This window comes from Bos indicus x Bos taurus, chromosome 10, assembly GCF_003369695.1.
Source record: "Bos indicus x Bos taurus breed Angus x Brahman F1 hybrid chromosome 10, Bos_hybrid_MaternalHap_v2.0, whole genome shotgun sequence".
In the NCBI taxonomy this organism is placed as follows: domain Eukaryota; kingdom Metazoa; phylum Chordata; class Mammalia; order Artiodactyla; family Bovidae; genus Bos; species Bos indicus x Bos taurus.
The window spans coordinates 95,275,395-95,299,728 of NC_040085.1; the positions used below are offsets into that span (position 1 = coordinate 95,275,395).

The 24,334-nt window shown below is 40.6% G+C and overlaps 2 long non-coding RNA genes across 3 annotated transcripts in view; both read left to right on the forward strand.

The window, feature by feature from the left end:
* The window catches only part of LOC113899207, a 47,648-nt gene extending 39,489 nt beyond the window's left edge, over positions 1-8,159 (forward strand). For both annotated transcript variants that reach the window (XR_003512867.1, XR_003512868.1), the window contains 4 exons: positions 196-317; positions 2,475-2,526; positions 3,678-3,739; positions 8,121-8,159. This is a non-coding gene — a long non-coding RNA (uncharacterized LOC113899207). The remainder of the gene's footprint in view (positions 1-195; positions 318-2,474; positions 2,527-3,677; positions 3,740-8,120) is intronic.
* An 89-nt stretch (positions 8,160-8,248) lies between these two features.
* Positions 8,249-24,334, forward strand: part of LOC113899209 — a 30,799-nt gene continuing 14,713 nt past the window's right edge. The window contains exons 1-2 of the long non-coding RNA XR_003512869.1: positions 8,249-8,287; positions 8,740-9,142. This is a non-coding gene — a long non-coding RNA (uncharacterized LOC113899209). The remainder of the gene's footprint in view (positions 8,288-8,739; positions 9,143-24,334) is intronic.

Below are 24,334 nucleotides of genomic sequence, written 5' to 3' on the forward strand. Positions count from 1 at the left end.
CCACGCTGGCATCTAGTCAAAACCCTTACCCTATATAAAAATGTTAGATGGGAAAAGTCAAGAGATATATTGAATTTCATGAATGAATGTCTTTATGTCTTAGAATAAACAAACTTTCCTTGAAATATACATTATATAGATTAAAAAATGGTTTCCTCCAGCCACATTACCCATTCCTTTTGTATGTGACTACAGCATTTATCCATCGAAGTGCTCTGAGCTGGACTCCAGGGTGAGGTTCCTGAAAGTTCGCTGAAGAGGAGCATAATGGTTCTGCACCACCGACACACTTAGGCAGAGACCAGGGATGCTCAAGGGTAAGCACTATTAGGATTAGGTTATGCTGGCGGCAGCAGCGGACACACTCCTAAATTCAGGAGCTTGACAAACGCAAAGGTTTATGTTTTGGTCATGTGAAGTATGTGGGTCAGCATGGCTGTCTGTCATCCAGTGACTCAAGAGTCCAGGCTCTCTCCATCTTGTGCTGCGAACATCTCACTATGAGACTCCAGGGGCATCCTGCAGGGCAGGAGACGGATGGAGAACGCACACTGACTGCTCAGATCCTAGGTCAGAAGAGCCGTATCCCTTCTGCTCTCATTCTTAACTACCAGAACTCAGTGACAAGTCTCTGGCTCACGTGAAAGTTCTCTGGAAAGTGTCAGCACATGGACAGTCAGTGAGCACTCGCTGTCTCTGGCTTCCCCGGTGCCTCAGGGGTAAAAAACCCACCTGCCAATGCGGGAGATGGGGGGTCGATCCCAGGGTCGGGAAGATCCCCTGGAGATGGAAATGGCAACCCACTCCAGTATCCTTGTGTGGAACATCCCACGGACAGAAGAGCCCGACTAGCTACAGACCATGGGGTCTCAAAAGAGACGGACGTGACGGGGACTAAACCACCACCACTAGCTGTCTCTGGATGACTCAATCAGGGACATAAAATTACCAAGTGAAGAGCTGGTCCCTGCCTCTCATTTTTGGAATGGGTGGCCAAAAACCTCAGTTTTTAATTTGATACTCTCTTAAACTTCTCAAAAAAGATGTTAGTTTGGGACAACTGAGGCATCTTGCTACGAAGTAGATCTTCTCAACTGCAACTCATCCCACATAGAGATGGAGCTGCCTTTAAGTGGCAGCATCATGCTGTTTTTTCACAACATCTTGAGGACAACTAAAACCCTCCTGTCATTGTTCAGAGCAAATGCTGCCAAGCCGGGCTTCACATTTTCTAAGTGGCCTCGTCACTTTACTTTAAACCTAAACACAGGACTTTCTATTTATTCTGTTCAGTGTCATCCTGTTATTTTCAAACACTTGCTTCAGCCTTCTGAATTTTTCATTTTATCATTTATCATAATAGCTATTTCTTCAGAATTTGCATCCTACACTCTCTGGATGAGTATGTCTTTGGTGTCTACATCCAAGTTCTTGAAAAATATAGGCCAAGGGCAGAGCCTCCAGTGGAACCCCAGAGACACCTCCCCGAGGGGCATCACAATTCATTACTAAGCACAGTGGGTCCATTTGTTCCACTAGCTTCAGGTCTTCCTCACTTCCCACACTATCAACCAGTTCACATTTCTCTGAGTTCTCAAGGATTTCTTGAGATTTCATGACCTGCTTGGATGAAAACTGAATTCCTTGACCTACTCCTACTCCTTCATAGTCTACTGGTGATGGCACCACCCAGACATGTGCTGGAACCCTGGGCACAGTCCTGATTCTTCCCCTCCCTGGCCTCCTTCAGAAGGGGACAGCGGAAAGCAGGGTGGTGCTGCTGGCCTTCTGGACCACTGCTCCCTCCTGGTGCCCTGGCAGCGGCCTCTAAGCGTCTCTGCGCGTCTCTGCGTGTCTCTGGTCTTTTCTCCTCCTGTCCTTCCTCTTCATCCTCACTGGAGTTCTTTCAAAACTGTGGGTCATATTCTCTAACACCCCTGGATAAAACCACCCAAATTCTATAGTGTAAGGGCAATATTAAAAAGACTTAACAAGTAGTTGAGCATGAGCAATGATCAAAGAGAAGGCCAGCAGGAAAAAAGTGGGGCAGCCCCCTAAGGGCTCCTAGAAGCTCCCTCCCACAGCCTCCACCCCCAGCAGTGGTTTTAGCAGACCCCGCATTTGCATCTCAACAGGGTAGTTCTCTTTTCTCCATCCTTTCAAAGCTCCTTCTTAGAAAAGGCCTTGTCTCCTCTGAGGCTGGAAAGTTGTTCTTGTCATCATGCATTTTGTCCCACTCTCTGGCTTTTGGTAAAAAAAACTGGCTAGTCTTTCGGGCTTTACTCTATTGAGTCAGAACCAAGGTTTTAGCATTCAAAAATAAATAAATAAATACAACAAAAGCTACCCCCCAGCTTCTCTCCTCCCCTAAGCGCCAGGCTCTTAGAACTCAAAGCTTTCAAGGCTTGCTTTTTATATTCTCAGCCAGAAATTGGGCTCTGTTCTGACTGGATCCTTTTGTGTCTTTTCTTTAGGGGCAGTCAACCTTCATCTCTTGGTCTGGATAAACGGTGAAAGAATCACAAGGTAAAAAAAAAAAGATTTTCTGAGAAAGAAAAAGACTTCTCATAGTATTTCAAAATATTATTCCAATTCTTTGTTGATCTGTCCACCAACTCTACTAAATTCAGCTTCATGTGGGCAGCAACCAATGTTTGATTGACTTCTGCTTTCCCAGTGCCTAAGATGTATTAGACGCTCATTAAATGCTTATTGACTGAGTGATTAAACCAGTGAACAAAGGGTAGACCATATCTATGGCATTTTGCTAATTTTCCAGTATATTTTATAAAAAAGGAAATGGAATAATTTGACTTAGTTCCTTTGTTTTTGCTTGGCTCAGACTGCACAAATAGGAAAATGTATTGCTTCTTCTGAACAGGATTTCAGAAACCACAGTGATTTCAAGACCACAAACATGGCAATCAATTTTTGTAGGGAAAAAAATTAGAATGTGTGCATAAGGAAAGAGAAAATGTGATAACAGTATTTGCATATAGTGGCTAATTCTTGTGTACTAATTGTAATTTTTCAAATAGAATAAAAAAGCATTTTGTTGTTTTCTCATCTTTATGGCTATTTTCTCCTATTATTATTTAATTCATGTAATTTTATAAAAGTGAATCAGTGGCTTTGTCTGGATCCCTCTTTTCAAAGCCTGCCCAACCTACTGGACACCCCATCCCAGAACTGGGCCTTAAGAATGGGTATATCAACATAACAACAAGTAAAATTGTATTTCTAGGGTGCTAAGTATTAGACCTTCTTAATTGTTGTTTCTAGAGAAACTATTTTTCGCCTTTATGTGATTCCCTCCTTTCTTTATGTGACATTTAAAAATGAATTATGCAAAAGAGACACTGATGTATAGAACAGTCTTATGGACTCTGTTGGAGAGGGAGAGGGTGGGAAGATTTGGGAGGATGGCATTGAAACATGTATAATATCATGTATGAAATGAGTTGCTAGTCCAGGTTTGATGCACGATACTGGATGCTTGGGGCTGGCGCTCTGGGACAACCCAGAGGGATGGTATGGGGAGGGAGGAGGGTGGAGGGTTCAGGATGGGGAACGCATGTATACCTGTGGCGGATTCATTTTGATATTTGGCAAAACTAATACAATTTGTAAAGTTTTTAAAAAAATGAATTATCATTGGCCCTGCATGTCATTAACAGATCACAATGGCTCAGTGCCACTGATGGAGGCGCACAGCTAGTGCCACACCCAAGGAGTGCAGGTGAGAGCCATCACTGCTGTGCTTGTAGAAAGCCGTGGAACAAAGAGCAGGGGAGTCAGTGAGTTCTGGATCCAGAATTTGAATGACTGCTGGACCACTTGCTTGGCAGGAATTACTTCTTACTCAGAGTATGAGTGGAGTATTTTATACAATGTTGAAGATAACACCAATTGTTGATTAACCTGGTGACTCACTACCTGTATCCCTTTGATCTCCCTGAAAGAAGAGGTGGATGAGAAAGTAGGTGTGAGACTAGCCCACAGCACAAGCCTAGCCCAGGGCTGCCCCAGCCAACCTGGCCTGCTGGGGCAGAGGCCCCCTCCGCCCTTCCACTCCATGTGCTTTTCTCCAAAAGGCACAGCCTTTGCAGCCAGAAGCCCTTTTGAGCCCTCTGAGGGGTTATGCTTTCCCATCAGACGGGCCCACAGGCTCTTAGGTCAGGAGGCCTTTTGTTACCCCATCTCCAAGGGCTGGATCATCACACAACTAGGCAAGCTATGACAAGTACCGGAGGAGATTTTCTTAATGCATCGCTGGGCTACTATATTAACTGTGTGTGTGTGTGTGAACAACTAAATATAGTGGGTTTTCTTTATCTCCTGGTTCCATTTTTATACCCAGTTCTTGAAAAGACATTTTACTCATTCTTAGTTCAGAAAAAAATTAGGCCCACTTCGCAGTTCAGCTGTTTTCAATTATGTTACTCCACCCACTCTCTGTTTTTCTGGGCATTCATTTACCCGCTGCAGGATTTATAAAGCACCCCTCTGCTCTTTCCCAGCCACTGCGGTCACACTGCCCCCACACACCTAATAAGTACCTCAGGAAGCTTGCTAGTTCTGCATCAGAGACTGTGCCAAGTGGAACATAAGTCCCTCTTCTTTCCCGCCTCTCCCCATTCCCAAACATTTGTTGGTGTATGAATATCAGCCCACAGATGATATTTTGCAGGAATCATTGTTTCTTCATATCTTTAAATCAGCTTAAATCTGCCCTGAGCCCTCCTCCATCAAGGCTGGAGGGAAATACAATTTCAATCATTATTGGGACTCCCTACTTTCAGGACCTGGGCAAAGGAACTTAACATATTGCTCAAGGACACAGGTTTGTCCCTCTGGTCATGGGCCACAGGTTCCTTGCTGGCTGCTGCCGTGATGTGTGTTGTTTCAGCCCCGCTGGGGCCATTGGCCCCCGAGGCCATCCTCTGGTTCTCCCTGGAGCTGGGGAAGGAGCCCCTTCGGCTGAGGGCCACCTTTCCCAGATGCTGTCTGCTATCATCCTTGGGCCTGTTCTCTCCCCAAGCTTCTGTCAAGGAGCAGCGGGTGAGCCCCACATTAGAGAGGTGCTGACCCTCTAGTACCATTTTGGGAAATCTCTCTTCCCCTTGAAAGTCACCATCTTGTCTCTCTTTCCTCTCTGGGACACCTGGCACAATTTCTTCAGAGGGGTTGAGCTTTCACAAAAAGCCAAAAAGGCCTTTGATGTCAAGTTTTCTGGTGTGCAAAATCCCTGATGCAAGCAAAGTGTTAGAAGGCTTGAAATGAGAAGATGGAAAAATACTGTGAGTCAATTATTTGCTCAAATATTATCCTGTTTGCTCTTTTTTAGATGAATAAACTCTAGTTAAGAGAACCACCTAGGGGAGACCTGGCAGGGAGGAAAAGGCGGTTGTGACACGCAGACATCTGTAGCGGGGCCAGGGAGATGCATAGTGGTTTCTACAGGCAGCGATTTCTCACAATACCCCTGCACTGAATGTCTCTATGAGGCATCTGGACCCTACTCTTTGCTGCTGCTCCACTAGTATTTCTTTCTTTGTACCTTGCTTATCTCTTTTTCTTTATTCATTGTATTTTTCTTCTTTTTCTTTCCTTGACATAACTTCAAGTTGGGCTTATCATACAGTTTGATATTCCTTGTTAAGATTTCCAGATACCATGACGGACTGGTTGCTAGTCATTGAGCCAACTTCATAAGGAAAACAGCCCTCAATCCAGTCATTGTAATATTCAGACGACCAGATCAGATTGAATGTGATTAGAAGGTTGAGCAATCACCCTGCAAGTGTTTGAGCCAGTTTAATGCATAACTGTCCCCTTAATTACGGAATCAAATGCAACATTAGCTTTTAGCTACAATCTGGGCCTCTCATGCTATTTGCATGATTGCTATCTTCTTGCCTTCTCTCAACTTGTAGCAAAAGGGAATTTCTGGGCCATTGTTTTCCATTTCACTTATTTTCCATATTTATGCCAGGAAAATATTTATAAATGTTTAAGTTTGTGAAAGCTGTTTGGTGGTTTAGTTGCTAAGTTGTGTCTGACTCTGTTTATTGTATTTCTATTATCCACCTTTGTTGTAGAACATCTGCTTTCTTTCCTATGCTCATTACAAAAAAAAGTTTTTGAGTTAAATGTACCATAAGCTTATACAGTTTTGCAGTACATGATTTCCTGTGTACTTTTTTTCCATCAAAAATTGCTTTTCACTTCTCTAGTCCACATTTTTTATTCTATGAAACAGAGGTCAACACATTATTTCCTGTGGGCCGAATCTAGGCCATGGCTCTAGTTTTGTAAATAATGTTTTGCTGGAAGACAGCCACGCCTGTTCTTTTCAGTGTTGTCTATGGCCGCTTCCATGTTGCCGTGCCAGAGTGGGTAGTCATGATGAAGGCTGTCTGACATGCAAAGCCGAAACTATTGCTACCTATATTTTTCCAGAAAATGACTGCTTATCCTAGGTATGGTACAATGACCAAAAATTGTTTCCATTGCAGAATCTTAGAATTCCAGAGGTGGAAAAGACATGAACCTAAGAACTGCATTTTACAGAAGATAAACAGGCCCATGCAAGAGTCAGCTTTTACTGAATGCTATTATGTGCCAAGCACTGTGTCTTAGGAAAGACAAGCACTGTGTCTTAGGAAAGACTATCTCATTGTCTACAACCAGTGGGAGACACTGGTTATTTCTGGGAGAGAGACTTTAGAGTCTAAGAAAGTTGTTGCAACATTCAGCCTCTAAGTGCAGGAATTTCCTGGAAATCCCATAGAAAGTAAATGTCAAAAACTAAAGCCAGTGCTTGGTTTCCTGTTCTCCCATGCCGTCTATTAAAAGCAAAGATGTTTATTAACCTTTGTGTTCTGTGACCCAGGGAAGCAGAGGTCTTCTTCGCATGTCTTTTCTAAATCTTGACTGAAAATATACTGCCCATTGGCTGGGGTAAGACATCTGCTCTAGCATGCCTGGCATAAGTTTTTTCTTGGGTGAGTCACACAACTATGGCTCTGTTCCCTGAGAATTTGCTTGAAGCTTGACTTAACCTGTTAAAAATCTGCGGAAAGTGGAAGTGGACCACTATTAGAGGCCCCTCTATTCCCACGAGGAAATAGGACTCTTTCTCATCAAGTCAGCTTGTGGCTTAGCCTTCCCTGTGTGCAAAAAGTAGAACAGGAACTTCTATGTGGGGTCATAAAAATTCCCAACTAACATTTCCAATAGAATGTTGACAATAGACTGTAAGAATGATCGACTCCACATTAAGCTTTCGTTGATGACACGAATACTTGCAGCTTCATGATCACTGGGCTCCACATAGTCAGGATCCCCAGGGCCTCAACACGAGGGCCTGGTCCCACTGCCTTAGGGACATATACTTCTCACTTTTTAGTCAATCTTACCTTTGTGTATTAACACCTTAGTATTTGCAAGTTTGTTCTCTCTTCAGGTTTCTGCTTTGTCCTTCCTAAATATTTTTCCTGAGATGAAGGCCTTCCCAGTCCTAAATCCAGGCTGCTACACTACTAGAGAAAGTATCCCCCAACTGGGCAGATGATAGTCTCCATGGAAATATGGTCCTCATCTTCAGCTGGGAGCTTGGAGTGGAACAGCCTGTCCATCTTCTCTGTTTCCCTAGTCAACTCATATTCCAATTTTCCCCTCAAAACCCCCCACACTTCTGACTCCCTTACCTATCTCATCAAATTGGAACTCTCCAAATCTCTACACTGGGATGCTCTCACATCCCTTTCTTTTTTCAAAAAATTGCTTTTTAATTGGAGTGTAGTTGCTTTACAGTGTTTCTGCTGAATGGCAAAGTGAATCAGCTATACATATATGTGTGTGTGTGTGTATATATATATATATATATATCCCCTCTTTTTTGGATTTCCTTCCCATTTGGGGGATTTTCTTCCCATTTAGTTCTCCACAGAGCATTGAGTAGGGTTCCCTGGGCTAGACAGGAGGTTCTCATGAGTTATCTGCTTTATCCACAGTATCAACAGTGTACATATGTCAATCCCAGTACGTCCCAGTCCATCACACCCTGCCCCTTCCCCCCACTGGTGTTCATACATTTGTTTTCTCTTTCACTGCAGCACTACTTACAGTAGCCAGGACATGGAAGCAACTTAAATGTCCATCAACAGAGGAATGGATAAAGAAGGTGTGAGACATATACACATGGAATATCACTCAGCCATAAAAAGAATGAAACGATCATTTGTAGAGATGTGGATGGACTTAGACAGCATCATAGAGTGAAGTAAGTCAGAAAGAGAAAAACAAACGTTGTATATTAACACATTTTATGTGGTCTAGAAAAATGGTACAGATGATCTTATTCGCATCCCTTTCCTACTTTGCACCTTGCATTTGAAAATGAGACCCTCCTCCCATGAAAGTCAGATGTTCCATTGGTTTTATCTTCCACATCATGTCTCAGTATCTCAGAGAACTTACACTGACCATTTCCCCAACCTCAGTTCACCCGAGCAGTAACCTAGCATGTCAATTTGTAAGAAGTGAAAAAAAACCCTGGAGTAAGTTGCTGTAGAAATATCAGATCAGTTAATCCAGATTTCCATGTATTATAACCATAAAGTATAAATTGGTTTTCCTCCTACTGAATAGAAATTGAAACCAAACAAAATAAAACAAGCAAATTCTCCTCCAAGTGTGAACACCACAGATGAACTTTTTTCTTCCATTTTGCAGGATGTTGTCACCGACACTGAAATCTGTCAACTGACTATAGCTTGGAGTCAGCTGAACTGCTTATACCACATACAGGGGAAAAGCATAAATGTGTGTCTGACTTCCATGAAATTAATTATAGATGAGCTACTAAAGAGAGAGCAAGAAGAAAAGTGAGAGCTGAGAAAATAACAATTTAAATCTTAAGAGCAATTCTGCCTGCCAGTCTCTTCACTGCTCACATGACCTACAATAGTGTTGTCCAGGAGGAAGAAAATGAATCCCTGGAGTGTGTACTACACCAATCTTTATCATCTCAAATCTCATCTCACAGACAGTGAACTCATCTTTGTTGTCAGCATCAGTCATCATGGTGATCAACGTTATTACTATCAGAGCTGGGCAAGAATACCCAGGATGCATGGTGAGTATTCACCATCATTGTTCCTCCTGCTTTGTTAAATGCATCCTTCTTCTTATCTTACTATCCCATAATTTAATACCCTGTAGGATTATATTTTGCATGTTTACACTGTGTTATATCCTGTACGTTATTGTGTGTTTTACCCTAGAGGAACTTTTATGCCAAACCACATGCAGTCTATTCTATGTTCAATTTAAGAAATTCTCTAGAATTACTTTGAAAAAAACATGATTATCACTTTCCTCTTTGACTTTACAACTTAACCCCCAATATTTGCTGTGATCGCCTACAGCACAGAAAGTAATATTGTTTTCCGAGAGAGAGTGATTTATTACCTAATAATTGTACCTAAAGATGTTACCTTATTTTTTAAAAATTAAAGAAGAAAGCAAGAACTAGGAAACTGGGAAACTTTTTGCCAACATAAAATCCAGAAGAAAGAACTCTAAAACATGTTTAAAAGAAAATCTGTAGCTAACATGTTTATTTCCATCCTTAGAGAGTTGGAGTGACCTAATAACCCTAAATCTAATCCTATCCCAACCCTAATACTCTGTCAAGTCTAAAAGCCAAGAAAAGAATAGACATAATAAATTATGTAAAAAGTTTAATCCTGTATTAACTTAATAGATGTCATAAGAAAAAATAGATGTTTAAGAAAAAGATGTCATAAACAAAATCAATAAACACAAGATCAGGAAACATATTTGCAATATATAGCCCCCCCAAATTTAGCATATGTAATTGTATTAGTTATCTAATTCTGCAAAATAAATAACCCCCAAACTTAGCAGCTTAAAACAATACACCTTTGTTACTCACAGTTTCTGTGGATCCAGAAGTGAAAGTGAAAGTCACTCTGTCATGTCCAACTCTTTGCAACCCCATAGACTATATAGTCCTTGGAATTCTCCAGGCCAGAATACTGGAGTGGGTAGCCATTCCCTTCTCCAGGGGATCTTTCCAACACAGGGATCAAACCCAGGTCTCCTGTATTGCAGGGGGATTCTTTACCAGCTGAGCCATAAGGGAAGCCCAAGAATACTGGAGTGTGTAGCCTATCCCTTCTCCAGTGGATCTTCTTGACCCAGGAATCAAACCATGGTTTCCTGCATTGCAGGTGGATTTTTTACCAGCTGAGCTATCAGGGAAGCCCATGGGTCAGGAATCCAGGCACAAATGAACTGCGTCCTCGGCTTTAGGGTCCCTCACAAGATTGCAGTCTAGATGTTAGCCAGGCTGCAGTCTCATTTGAAGGCTTGAATGGGGAAGAATCTGCTGCCAAGCTTATATTAATGTTTGCAGCATTTATTTCCTTGAGGAATATTGGAATAAGGGCCTCAGCTTCTCACGGGTCTTTGGCTGGAGGCGACCTTAGTTCCATGCCAGGTGGCCCTCTCCATCAGAGAAAGCACATAAAAGAGCCACAGAAAGAGTATGAGCAAAATGGAAGTCATGGTCTCTGTGACATAATCACAGAAGTGGCATCCTGTCACTTTTGCTAGATACTAATCTTTAGAAGTAAATCACTAGACAGAGCCCACACTCAGGAGGGGATTACGTAAGAGCATGAATACTAGCATGCAGAGTCACTGGGATCCTTTCTGGAAGGCTGCCTTCTACAGTAATACACAAATTGCTTTTACATACTAGTTAGAAAAAGACAACGGAATTTAGATGTGAGCAAATGATAGAAATAGGCAATTCACTAAAAAGGAAGTCTATAGTAGTTGTGAAAATGCAAATTAAAATGGCAGTGAAAGAATCACATTAATTCTCAGATAAGACTCAGATAAATGTATAAAGATGCATTGCCAATGAAAATATGAATTCTACAGCCTTTTGGAAAGCAACTTGTTAATATCAATTAAAGTCAGAAATATGTATTTCTTTTGACTTGGAAATCTAATATATCAAATTAAAATCAAGAATTCACACACACACACACTACACACAAACCATACACATACATGCTCACTGTAGTATTATCTTGGTACCAAAAAACTGGAAACAAAATGGATAGCCTTCGACAGGTAGCTAGTAAAATAGAGAGAGATATGTGTATATGTAATATTATGCAGCCATCAAAAAGGATGAATTAGAGGAAGAGAATGAATGCCCACCCCTCAAATAAAGGAAGATAGAGAAAAAAAGAAAGAAAATAAAGATGGTAAAAAAAGGGTAACTATGAGAATAAGCATGCATTTATATAAGATTATATTTATTTGTGGCTTGTGAACAAAGAAAATAGATATAAGTTTTAATGCATTAGTTCTGTGTTAAGTGGAAGAATTTTCATTATACATTTATAATATGAGACTACTTTAAACATTGACTTATAACATATAGTACACATATGATGAATAACATATACATCAAGTTTTGTTATCAAGGAAAATATACAGCAAGTTTTTAACATCAGTTACCTGAGCTGAGTTTGTTAGAGGAAATGGTGGAAAAAGAGGATAAGGAGGAAGCTGTGCAATAAAACAAAAACAAATCATTATTTACACCTAAAAGTGAATATGATAAGCAGGTATAATCTTATTATATACTGAGCTAAATATACATTAGGCTTCCCTTGTGGCTCAAGAGTAGTCTGCCTGCAATGTGGGAGACCTGGGTTTGATCCCTGGGTTGGGAAGATCTCCTGAAGAAGAAAATGGCAACCCACTCCAGTATTCCTGCCTGGATAATCCCAGTGGACAAAGGAGCCTGGCAGGCTACAGTCCATGGGGTTGGGAAGAGTCGGACATGACTGAGCGACTTCACTATCTTTTCAAATATATGCATATATTTGTACATATGGAAGTACAAGAAAGTCACTGGAATATTCATAGTGGTTGCCTTAAGATTGAGTCCAATAAATTTTATTTTCTTCCTCATAGCTTTATATATTAATTTTTTAAAAGAGCCTGTATTATTTATGTGGTTGGAATGAAGTGAAATTTATAGATGTGTACTTGCGCACGTGAATACACACGTGGGTTATATATAAATACAAGCTCTGAGAATGAGGTGAATTGACCGGCAAGATTTCTGTCCAGAAGAAAGGAGAAAGGGCATTTTATGTCAAAGACACAGTATAAAGAGAGATGTTGACTCGGAAAAGCAAAAAATCATGTGAAGGGGAAACAAAATATCTGATTGGCTCATACCGACCAGGAAAGAAAGTAGTAAGATTCTATGTGCAGGCTGGAACCAAATTAGGAAGGACTTTGAAGACAGTTCAGACTTTATCTAAGCAGTGGGGGAGTAGAATTTGAGTTTAAGGTGATACGATAAAAATCTGTTGGAAGATGAACCTGGCCCTGGTGTTCTGGACAGAATGGTAAAGAGTGGCCCCGAGACAGAGCGCTACTGAGGTTAATTATACAGACCCAGCATGAAGCAGTCAGAGCCGGAAGTGGGTTGTGTCTGGGGAAGAAAGTAACACACTCGGCACTACAAAAAGTGGCTTAATGATGGGTTCCTGGCAAGGAGATTTTGAGGAAAAAGCATCTACAAGCATCAATTACACCAACACGCAGCCCTTGTTCTTATGCTTGTGTCACAGAAGATGTGCTGGCGTTTCTGAAATAAATCAGAATAGCACATTTTGTATACATAAACATTTAAGGACTTATACATTTATTGTCTAGCACTTACCTTTAATTTATAAGAACTTACACATTTATTGTGTAGCACCAGGGTTTCCCTGGTGGCTCAGAGGGTAAAGAATCTGCCTGCAATGCAAGTGATCAGGGTTCCATCCCTGGGTTGGGAAGATCCCGTGGAGAAGGAAATGGCAACCCACTCCAGTATTCCTGCCTGAAGAATTCCATTGACAGAGAAGCCTGGTGGGCTACAGTCCATGGGGTCATGAAGAGTTGGACACAACTGAGTGACTAACACTTACTTATCTTTGCAACAGTCAAGCAAGAAGTGGAGAGAAGGAGTGATGTCCCACTTTCTCAGATGAAGAAGAGAAAGCTTCAAAAGATAAAAAACCTGCCCAGCCTTACATAGCTTAATTTCAATCTAAAGATTTGACCAAAATTTTCTCTTTGAGTTGGTCTTCAACCTTAGCCTTTGGAAGACCTTCAAGCTTTTTAACATTTCTGGAAATATTTCTGATAAACAATAATATGAACCATCAAGGTATAATAATATCTAATCTGTGTAATGACAGTTAAACAGGACACACTAGTTGAGTTTACTATCAATAACTGAATATTCACTTTCAAAATATAGGGAAGCATCCTAGACACAAAGAGAAAATCTACTTATGTGTTTACATGTTGAAATTTGAAAAGTCTGTAAAATTGTGTGATAGCTCATTATGACTGTGAAAATCATTAATTTTATGTAGAATAATTTTAAGTTGTTTTTTAAAAAATAGAAAGCACTTTCTTAAAGCAGTGCACAAAGCTTCAGTTTGTGGCATTGTTTCATCAAAATTATATCTTCTGGTATATGATAATTCTTTACCTTAGTAAATTACTGCTAAGTAGAAAAAATAAAATTAAATCCTCAATGACAACATCACTATCAGCAGTCTCTGAGTCTAGCAGAACTGTAAATATTGTTCCTCAGTTAACCTAAGTGGAAAATGACTACTTTCCATTACAAATTTACAGCATAATGACCATAGAATCAGTCCAGTAACTGACATTACTGGGAAATTATTGATTCTCGAACATAATGTCCAATTTAAAAAATTTTGTCAACTAAAAACTTTGATATCAAAGTTATCAAAATAATTAAATTGTTGTTAGACTAGGAGCATCCATTTTATGATGAACTGAAGTTTCAAGTAGCCTTAGCTTTGTTGAAACTGGACATGAACTTTGGTCCACAGAACACTGTATCCCACTGATCTAGCTCCTATAATCAGCTAGTAACTGTGAGAACCAGGTTCAAACTCAGCCATTGACCTCTTGTGGTCTTCCCCACTAGAATACTTGCTTCCACCATCCAGGAAAGGAGTGGACACAGAGAAATCCTTAGCTTTCCAAATTATTTGGAGAGTACTGTTTCTCTTATTATCAGTGTCCCCTCAAAGCCTCAGCGTTAGTAGTGAGATCATGGCCAATTTGAGTCTCTTGGAAATATAACTTGTATTACCTTCTGAGCAAAAAAGCCCATGTGATACATCAGTATTAACTGATTTGGGTCTGAAAGGGAGTCGATCCTGACTTAGATTCTTATGCAACAACCAACAGTATTATCCAGAATAAACTCTGACTGACCTAAACTAATTTCTTGGAAAGTGTTCTAGGTATTTTCCAAAAAAGACTAGAATAGGAAGTTAGCCAGCTTGGCAGTGTTTATCCAAGAAACCTGCCAAAAGTCTGGCTTGATTTGCCAGTGTCAATATTCTAGAGTGCAAACATATTCTTGTGCAAGGGACATTGTGTAAGCTAGAAATTAATCTTAGTTCATTCATTGTCCAAGGATGGATGCTACAGAAAGAAGCTCAAGTAATAGTTTCAGAATCAAAGTACAGGCCTCTCTGGTGAAGCTCTACTTAATTGCCTTTTCAATAAGGGAGGAAAGCCATTGTTTGAAACCGTGTTGAAGGCAGTGATGTGGGGGACTGCTGGTGGAAACAAGAGGGGGCTATTTTCTTCTTCATATCTTTGTCCAAACTAGAACTAAATATGTGCTCAAAGACCTTTGTGCACTCAGCCAGAGTGGGTTTTATTCCAGGTATCCTCTGTCTGTATCACAGTAGCAACGACTAGAATAAAAGTGGATTTGAAAAGGTCAGTCCTAGCCCAGCATTATTAATCAAGAGAATATCTTTATCCCTTAAGACCTCATAATAAGAACTGAATCACAAGTATCAATATGGATGTAAGGATAATACCATACTATTAAGTCATGTGAAGACATATCATGATGTCAATCATGGTATACCAGGAAGTCACTGTGAAATGTTTAGGATGATAGTTTCTCAGTACTGTCAGTTTCTAAGCAGTAGAATTGAATCTTTCACATTAATGGCAATTTGGGCGTCGTTGACTGGAGCTCAGCTGCCTTACCATCAAGTCAAGGAGATGGGGTGAGGCTGGTCACAAATCCCAGAGTTTTGGATGGATCACTGAATAAGAGTTTGTCTAGTTTATTTTGTTGACAAAGGCCCCTTCCTACCCACGGCCCTTCCTTCAGGCATTGGAGTAAATAGAGTCCATCTCTCTTTATGGCTCACACTCAAAACTCAAAGACCAGAGAAAACTGAGAAAAGATGGGAAAATATCTTCCTATGGCCTTGGCCTCATTTCCTTCTGGTCTGGCTCTTTGTCTTTGAGCTCCAAAGAATGTGGGCGAATGTTTGTGCTTGTGATTGATTTAATAGGAATAGAAAAAGATGAGATAGTTCAGATTGCTCTTGTCAGTCCAGAGATCAGTTTCCAACTCTGCTTTTCTACATTCTCTAATGTAATGGGCCTGCCCAAGAGAGAAGAGAACAAAGAAATGTGTATGGGAGATGGTCATGATCTCTGTCAAGCCAAGACCACCCAGTGGACTAATGGAAGGACAGAAGCCAGCCAAGGCCACAGGATAATATTGCAGAGAATGTCTACTGAGAGATAAGTAATGCTACTCCCAGGATCTCACTTCTCCAAATACCCCATTTCTTGTAATACCAGAAACTCTCTTCTCCTTCATTTATTGTACTTCTGCAGCTTCTTCTGAAACTGATTGCTTATTCCTTTTCAATTTTGTATCTTGTTATGGGTCATTTCTCTTACACTAGAGATGCTAAAGGCTGCAGATTCTGCTGGAAAGTGACTCATAAACCTCATTTGTGTTAAAAATTTAAAACCTCATGGAGTTTGGGCCAAACACAAAATGTCAGGATGTTTGAAATCATATGAAAATGTAGATAAAGACTTTAAGTAAATAGCATAGTGACTGAAGAAACTGGTGCCAGTAATAGCTCTCACTTATTGAGGACCAACTATGTACTTAAAGGTACCAGTGACCAAGTTTCATTAGAACTGCTGCTGCTAAGTCACTTCAGTCGTGTCCAACTCTGTGTGACCCCATAGATGGCAGCCCACCAGGCTCCCCCGTCCCTGGAATTCTCCAGGCAAGAATACTGGAGTGGGTTGCCATTTCCTTTAGAACAGCATCTATTAAAAGATAAAAAGATGGTCTTCAAAGCCAACGGCTGGATCTTTTCAAAGTGGCTTCTGTAAGTTATCTAAGGAACTCAGGAGCACATTTGTGTGTATCTGAGCCTTGATACTGGCACTGGAGATGGAATCATAAGGGTTTTGAGTCTATCAAAAAGTGGTGGTGGTGGCTGGTTGATAGTGAGCCCTGGTGACCATTGTGGTATGGAGGACCTCAGAGGGGAGAGTTGGCCCAGTTCTGCCCCATGACCTGTGGGTTTTCATGGCTCTCAACTTCAAGCAAGGACTGGACTTGAGAGTCCAGAGTCAGCTAAGTCAGAGTTGGTGAATGATTAGATAGTAACAGGCTTGAGTGCCAAAGAGGGCTGGAAAGATGCCTTTTCAGGTGCTTCCAGCAACCAGCCACTTTTGCCATTTTGCCTCCCCTTCACTTCTAGCATAATTTTAAATAATAATATTTAGCATATATTTAGTACTTGTTTTCTTCCAGGCTGCATTTAAAGTAATTTACCTGTGTTGTCTCACCCAAATAACAATTTACAAGGTAGCTAATATTATCATTCTGTATTCACTGATATGAAAACTGATATTTAGAGAAATTTGGTAACTTGCCAAAGGTTACCCAGCTAGTAGATGGTGAATCTACAGTGTCTACCTTCCAGCTATACTATGATTGCAGCTACCTCTAAGAACAATTCTTTTGCTCTACCACTATGCATTCTCTCCTTTCTTCTATGTGTCTACGCTATTTCTTATGCAATTTCCCTCTCTCTTGCAGGTTAACAAGTAATAGTACAATTTTTAAAGATTGCATCCTACTCAGAGAGTTTGGTCAGATCACTTGAATATATTGTGCTCCAAGTAGAGATATCCCCTTCCCCCAAGAGGGGCACACAAAGTGTAAACTCTTTTTGTGATCAGGCCAATCCCCAGATGTTTGTGAGGGTAGGAAACCCAAGTCATCCAACAATCAAGCAGAGTCAATTGTAATAGATGCAGTGAAATATGATATGTTATCATTATGACAAGAGGCACTGCAAGATCCCAAACTACCTCAACTATCAGTCTTGCTACTTCAATTCAGTTCAGTTCAGTTCAGTCACTCAGTCATGTCCGATTCTTTGTGACCCCATGAATTGCAGCACGTCAGGCCTCCCTGTCCATCACCAACTCCCGGAGTTCACCCAAACCCACGTCCATCGAGTCAGTGATGCCATCCAGCCATCTCATCCTCTGTCGTCCCCTTCTCCTCCTGCCCCCAATCCCTCCCAGCATCAGGGTCTTTTCCAATGAGTCAACTCTTCGCATGAGGTGGCCAAAGTACTGGAGTTTCAGCTTTAGCATCATTCCTTCCAAAGAAATCCCAGGGTTGATCTCCTTCAGAATGGACTGGTTGGATCTCTTTGCAGTCCAAGGGACTCTCAAGAGTCTTCTCCAACACCACAGTTCAAAAGCATCAATTCTTCAGCTCTCAGCCTTCTTCACAGTCCAACTCTCACATCCATACATGACCACAGGAAAAACCATAGCCTTGACTAGATGAACTTTTGTTGGCAAAGTAATGTCTTTGCTTTTTAATATGCTGTCTAGGTTGGTCATAACTTTTCTTCCAAGGAGTAAGCGTCTTTTAATTTCATGGCTGCAGTCACCATCTGCAGTGATTTTGGAGCCCCAAAAATAAAGTCTGACACTGTTTCCACTGTTTCCCCATCTATTTCCCGTGAAGCGATGGGACCAGATGCCATGACCTTCGTTTTCTGAATGTTGAGTTTTAAGCCAACTTTTTCATGTTCCTCTTTCACCTTCATCAAGAGGCTTTTGAGTTCCTCTTCACTTTCTGCCATAAGGGTGGTGTCATCTGCATATCTGAGGTTATCGATATTTCTCCCGGCAATCTTGATTCCATACTTACCAGAGCACTAATAATACACACATATTAATATAGTTCTCATTCCAGGGACATGGTAGATTGAGCTAACTAATGTGTAATGTTCTCTTAATGCAGTTATATAGAAATGCTGAATGAAGCAGAGTTCAAAACTTTTATATCACAGCAGAGCCCAGAAAAGGAAAATTGCCACATGCCAGGAATGAAGAGTGAACCCCGTCAGACCTGTGCATAGCTGATTGACTGCTTTCCTAAGAGCCTTGATGCAGAGACCCAGGCTCTCTGTGTCTTATGGCTCTACCATCTTTACCATGTAATTTTCAAAGTCACTGTATTTATTTTCATTAAGCTGATGAAGGATAAGAGCACAGAGGATGGTCTGTTGGAGTTTTATGGATCAGATCTACAAATAGCCTATAGTACTTCCATTAAACTTCTGGTGAACTCACTTCACAGTGGCTGGGAATGTAGGCAGATTGTACCAGGAGGAGGAGGAGGAACTTTGTTTGGAGATTACTGTATTGTATAATGCAATACAAGAACCTTATAATGTAGTGTTATTGTAAGCTAAGTAACCTTACCTTCTAAACATTCTGGATAAATAGAAGTTGGAAAAAAAGGTACAAACTCTAAGTCTCAGTTGCTTACATTTTGATGAACAGATTGAGAAACTTTTGAATAAATTAATAGCTGAAAGTCTTTGTCTCTAGGTACATTCTCTTTTTATATTATGCTCATAGCTGTAAATGGATTCCATCTCTTCCAACAGGTGAAGCTTGATATCCAATTGTATAGCAAAGGAGGATGCTTTACTTTTCCATTAATGGCTAATAAGTATATTTCTGGATTTAGGAAAACATGTTTTCCTTTCACTACTCAAAATTGGTGTGTATTTGTTGCCTTCCTTAGAAAGCTATGAGTTCATATAATACAGGAGGTTGAAATACCTGCATGTTTTAGAGATAACTGAGTTCAAGTGCCAAGGCCAAATTATAGATGTATTCAATCAGATGAAAACATTAGTTTTTGTATTTCTGAGCATATTTGCTTTGAAGTCATTCAAATAAGGGAGAAGGAAATGGCAACCCACTCCAGTGTTCTTGCCTGGAGAATTCCAAGGTCTGGGGGAGCCTGGTGGGCTGCCATGTATGGGGTCGCACAGAGTCGGACACGACTGATGTGACTTAGCAGCAGCAGCAGCAGCAGAAGGTTGGCTTGATTTCTTAGTTTGCTCTCGCAGCCAAGCCCATCTCCACTCACTAGTCTCTGCTGCAGCTTGCTGTAAGTGGCTACCTGTGAGCATTCCCAGTACAGCTTGATGGAATCCATAAGAGGATGGGTAAGTATTGTCTTTGGCCTGCCACAGGCAGGTGGTTTAAGAGCTATCACATATCAGTCCTCTTTAATTGTGCCTAGATTTGTTATTAGAGTAGGACAAAGCCTAGGAAACTAGAAATCATATTGGAAAGGTTTGAGATACAGAGGTAAAGTTGGGGGAGGGGCCAGCATCTTACAAAAGTGTTAGTGATATACATGGTCTGAATCTCTGTACTCTTCTCTTTGTACATTGGGAGTAAAGCCATTGGGTGGGGCTGCAGGGTGGCTCAGATCTGAGAACAAACACTGAACCCTCATTCTCCACTCTTGGCTCTCACTCAACCATCTGAGGAGACTTTGGGATTTCAGACAAGGGAACATCTCAGATTCTTTTATGATTCCATTTCTGTCTTTGTCAGAAACTTTACGGAGGATTTTTCTCAAGACCACAGCTGCAGAGGGGTTGTTTCAGGTCAGTGAGAAAAAGGGATCCACTCCTTGGAGTGAGACTAAATAAAACCGTAAAGTCAAAAAGGTTGCAGTTTTCACAGCGATCCCTGAGAAGACTCAGGGAATTCAGGGCCACTGAACCACTGTCAGCATCATGTGGTACGGACCTGACCTGGGATTCCCTTACAGCTGGAGCAAAGAACAAAAGACCATGAAGGAGCTGTCCTTTCTGAGATCTACAAGTGGGTGTCTGTGATTCTTCCCTTTGTTTCCATTTAAATTTTCATCATTTGGCCTTTATGAATGGACAGATATGAATCTGATCCTTGCTTTAAACTTTTTCTGGAGCAACAGGTGAATAGATTGCATACCTTTTCTGCTAAACCTTGAGACAGGTTCAAAACTAACCTTGTGAGAAGAGAAGGAACTAGCAGTGTGAATCCTCCACTTGGCATCTGGGCTGGAAACTTTTCTCAACCACACTCTCAGTATTGTCAATCCACAGGTCTTTCCTCCTGAGTTCTGCCTTCATTTATGACTTTTCTCAGTGCTTCTTCAGCATTCTTTGACTTTTATCATGGTATTTGGCAAAGTTGTGTTTCACAAATGTGTTATTCTAAACATAAGTTTTCTCTTAAGCTATCTAGGAAATAGGTTTTTCCATGAACTGAACTGCAGGTCTAGAGCCATCTTTCTGGTTGTGTTAGATGGATGGGTCTCCCCTGCACCTGGAATTACCTTGCCTTTGCATGTAACCTTGTCTTTTGTTTGTAGTGGAATATGAAAGTAGAATATGTAGTGGAATATGAAATATTATATGTGCATAATGCCCACAGTAATGACGTGGAACTTCTAGAGTGTCAGCAGATAAGTGGTCTGGCAACAGTAGTAGGTTTGGCATCTTGTCTTAATTCTCATATGTCCTTCCCCTTCTGTGATCAGTTTTTGCAAGTCCTGCATTATCAAAACATGGATTTGATAATAGAACCTGTGTATATTACATGCATTACCCGTAGAAATAGAAAACTTAGAGAACACAAGCACAGGTTCCTCAAAGGTTAGGGATTATTTCACAGAATCTTTTCAGCTCTCTAACATTTCCTTCTAGAATTAACTTACTGCAATATTTTTCACCGAAACTGTGAGCCACTTCCCATCACATATGTTCTGCTTCTTGACCATAGGAAATCACATTTTTAGTTGGGTATGTTGCTGCGCAGCTAAAGGCACATTTCTCAGCCTTTCCTTTGCTGCTGACTTTGGCTGTGTCATTAAGTTTCAGCCAATGAGATATAAATGTAATTCTTAAGTCAAGTTTGGTGATAGAGTTCCCTTAAGAGAGTCTCCTCTATTTGCTGTCTGGTAGATGTAATTAGAAGATTGTAGGGGTTTTTATGAACAAAGATCACATCATAGGGATGACAACACAGAGGCCTGGGAAGATTGTGGGTTCCTGATGACTCTGTAGAGTCACCTCGTCAGCCCTAGATCTTTGTACTTCTTTTGTGTGTGAGAGAAATAAGACATATCTATATTGTTTAAATCACTGTCATTTTAAGATTTTCTGTTATACACTGCTGATCCTAATCTTAACTCAGAAACATCTCCCATCCACTTAATACCATTGATTCAGGGATCCATGGACAAGTATAATAATAATTTTAATAATAATTTTCAGTCTATGACTTTAAGGATAAAATGGCAAAAGTGAGTGTCATGACTCCAATTTTAAGATTAAGTTGTACAGTAATTTCTAATAGTCAGAAAAAAGTAGACCTCAGAACCATCACCCTTATTTTCTTTCTTGCCCTTTCTGTCAAGTGTAAGATTATTCATGTCATAACCCAAGAGAAAGGTCCATGGTTACATAGGCTCTGTAGCTTTATATCCCTCATTTCCATCTTACACCATCCTACTTCTCTTATTAGCACATGCAAAATTAAATGGTTTGCTACTCAGTCAAGATTAGAGAACTTTTGCAAAGTTTGTTTCCTGGGCTTGGACTAAAGAAATAAATTAATGATTTTGTGCATAATTAATGGGTTCTAGAAAGGAATATTTGTTCAAATAAGAAATCAATCCATGAAACAAAATGCCAAAAGTTTATTACAACAGATTCAAAGTTTATTATAAGAATGACAGCAGAGCCCTTCCTTGTTTTTCAACCACATACAACAAATTTTAAACTTTGTTCTTAGTTATGGTTGTTTGAATTGTGAATATTAAAGTCACCAGCATGTCAACATTCAGAAAACTAAGATCATGGCATCTGGTCCCATCACTTCATGGCAGATAGATGGGGAAAAAATGGAAACAGTGGCAGACTTTATTTTCTCGGGCTCCAAAGTCACTGCAGATGGTGACTGCAGCCATGAAATTAAAAGACACTTGCTCCTTGGAAGAAAAGCTATGACCTACCTAGACAGTGTATTAAAAAGCAGGGACATTACTTTGCCAACAAAGGTCCGTCTAGTCAAAGCTATGGTTTTTTCAGTAGTTATGTATGAATGTGAGAGTTGGACCATAAAGAAAGCTGACGCTTTTGAACTATGGTGTTGAAGAAGACTCCTGAGAGTCCCTTGGACTTCAAGGAGATCCAACCAGTCCATCCTAAAGGAAATCAATCCTGAATATTCATTAGAAAGACTGATGCTGAAGTTCCAAAACTTTGGCCACCTGATGTGAAGAACTGACTCATTGGAAAAGACCCTGATACTGGGAAAGACTAAAGGCAGGAGAAGGGAACAACAGAAGATGAGATGATTGGGTGGCATCACTGACTCGATGGACATGAGTTTGAGCAAGTTCCGGGGATTGGCGATGGACAGGGAAGCCTGGTGTGCTGCAGTCCATGGGGTTGCAAAGAGTCAGACACGACTGAGCAACTGAACTGAACTGAACAGTATGTCAGAAAGGAAAAGACAGAGAACAGAGGCTATTTCACCTTTTCAAAAAGGTGAATAAAGAAAGAGTCGTATGTTCGCTTAAGTACGCTCTGTTTCTTTAAGAGGCCCAACTCAATTCTCCTTTTCTATTTACATAGAGTTGAAATTAGAAGCATTCTGTAGATTAGTGGATCTATTTTAACTAAAAAGTATAAGACAATGACACTATATAAAGAAAATCTGACTCCCTCTTGGTAATATTGACAGGCTTTGAAATATGTTAATTCTCTTGAGTCCATTTGTCCCCAAATAGTGTTTCTCTCATTGCAAGCATATGGTGGTGCCATATTATTGGCAAAGATTATTTTGTTAGAGTCAAAAGCCTATAAACAACTAAGTAAGTATGGAAAGAGCTTGGAATATCCTTTTTCTAGAGTGAACTGCATCTGAATTATAATAGCTGCTTGTTTCACGATCATTCACTTCTAGCCCAATTCCTGATATCTCTGAATGAAATGGCAGAACACATGTAACCTTTATGACTCAGGCCACTTAATTGATCATTATAATATTAGAGAGAAAGGGGACAAAGATAGTTTCCAATTAGAATGAAAGCCAAGGTATAGTCAACTATTGATTATGTGTGATGACTTAACTGTGGTTAAGAAGAGCCTTTATGTCTAAGCTTTGATCTTTTCATTCCAGGCATGTCAACAGTCATCATTACTCAGTCAGTACCCAGTCATCACCCCGATCAGATACCCACTCCTCACCTCCGCCTGGGTGCAGCAATCATCCTAGGTAACATAGTAGGCTATTCACTAGCACTCAACAGGCATCTTTAAAGCCATGTACTGTATTCACTTGGAGCTTCCCAGGTGGCTCAGTGGTAGAGTCTGCCTGCCAATGCAGGAGATGCAGGTGATGTGGGTAAGATCCCTGGGTCAGGCAGATCTCCTGGAGAAGGAAATGGCAAACCACTCCACTATTCTTGCCTGGAAAATTCCATGAACAGCAGAGCCTGGTGGGCTATATAGTGCATGGGGTTACGAAGAGTCAGACATGACTGAGTGACTGAGTATGCACACACTGTATTCACTCATTTATTCTTTACAATAACTCTCTGAGATTCTATTCTAGAATAGAATAACATCACTGAGGCAAGAGATTAAATAACTTGCTCAAGGTCACTCAGCTACTAAATGATACATCACCAGTAGTCTGACTTCAGATCCTGTGGTCCTAACCATTGCATACACTCTCTCTGGTAAAGCAAATAAAACAAGGAAAGCATGTTGGATAACATTCTAGTAAAACCTGACCTCATCCTGCATGGAGCCTCTCTCTTCTCAAGTTGCAGAAGTGTTAGTATCTGATTAATAGTTGCTCTTAGGTGATAATTCTTAAAGGGAATATTAGCAAACCTCTTTGGCCATGTATTCCACTTAGGAACTTTGCTTAGTGAAAGCAAGTATGAGTCATGCATTGAGAATTATGTCATCCTCAAATGAGTATCTCTCTCCAGCCT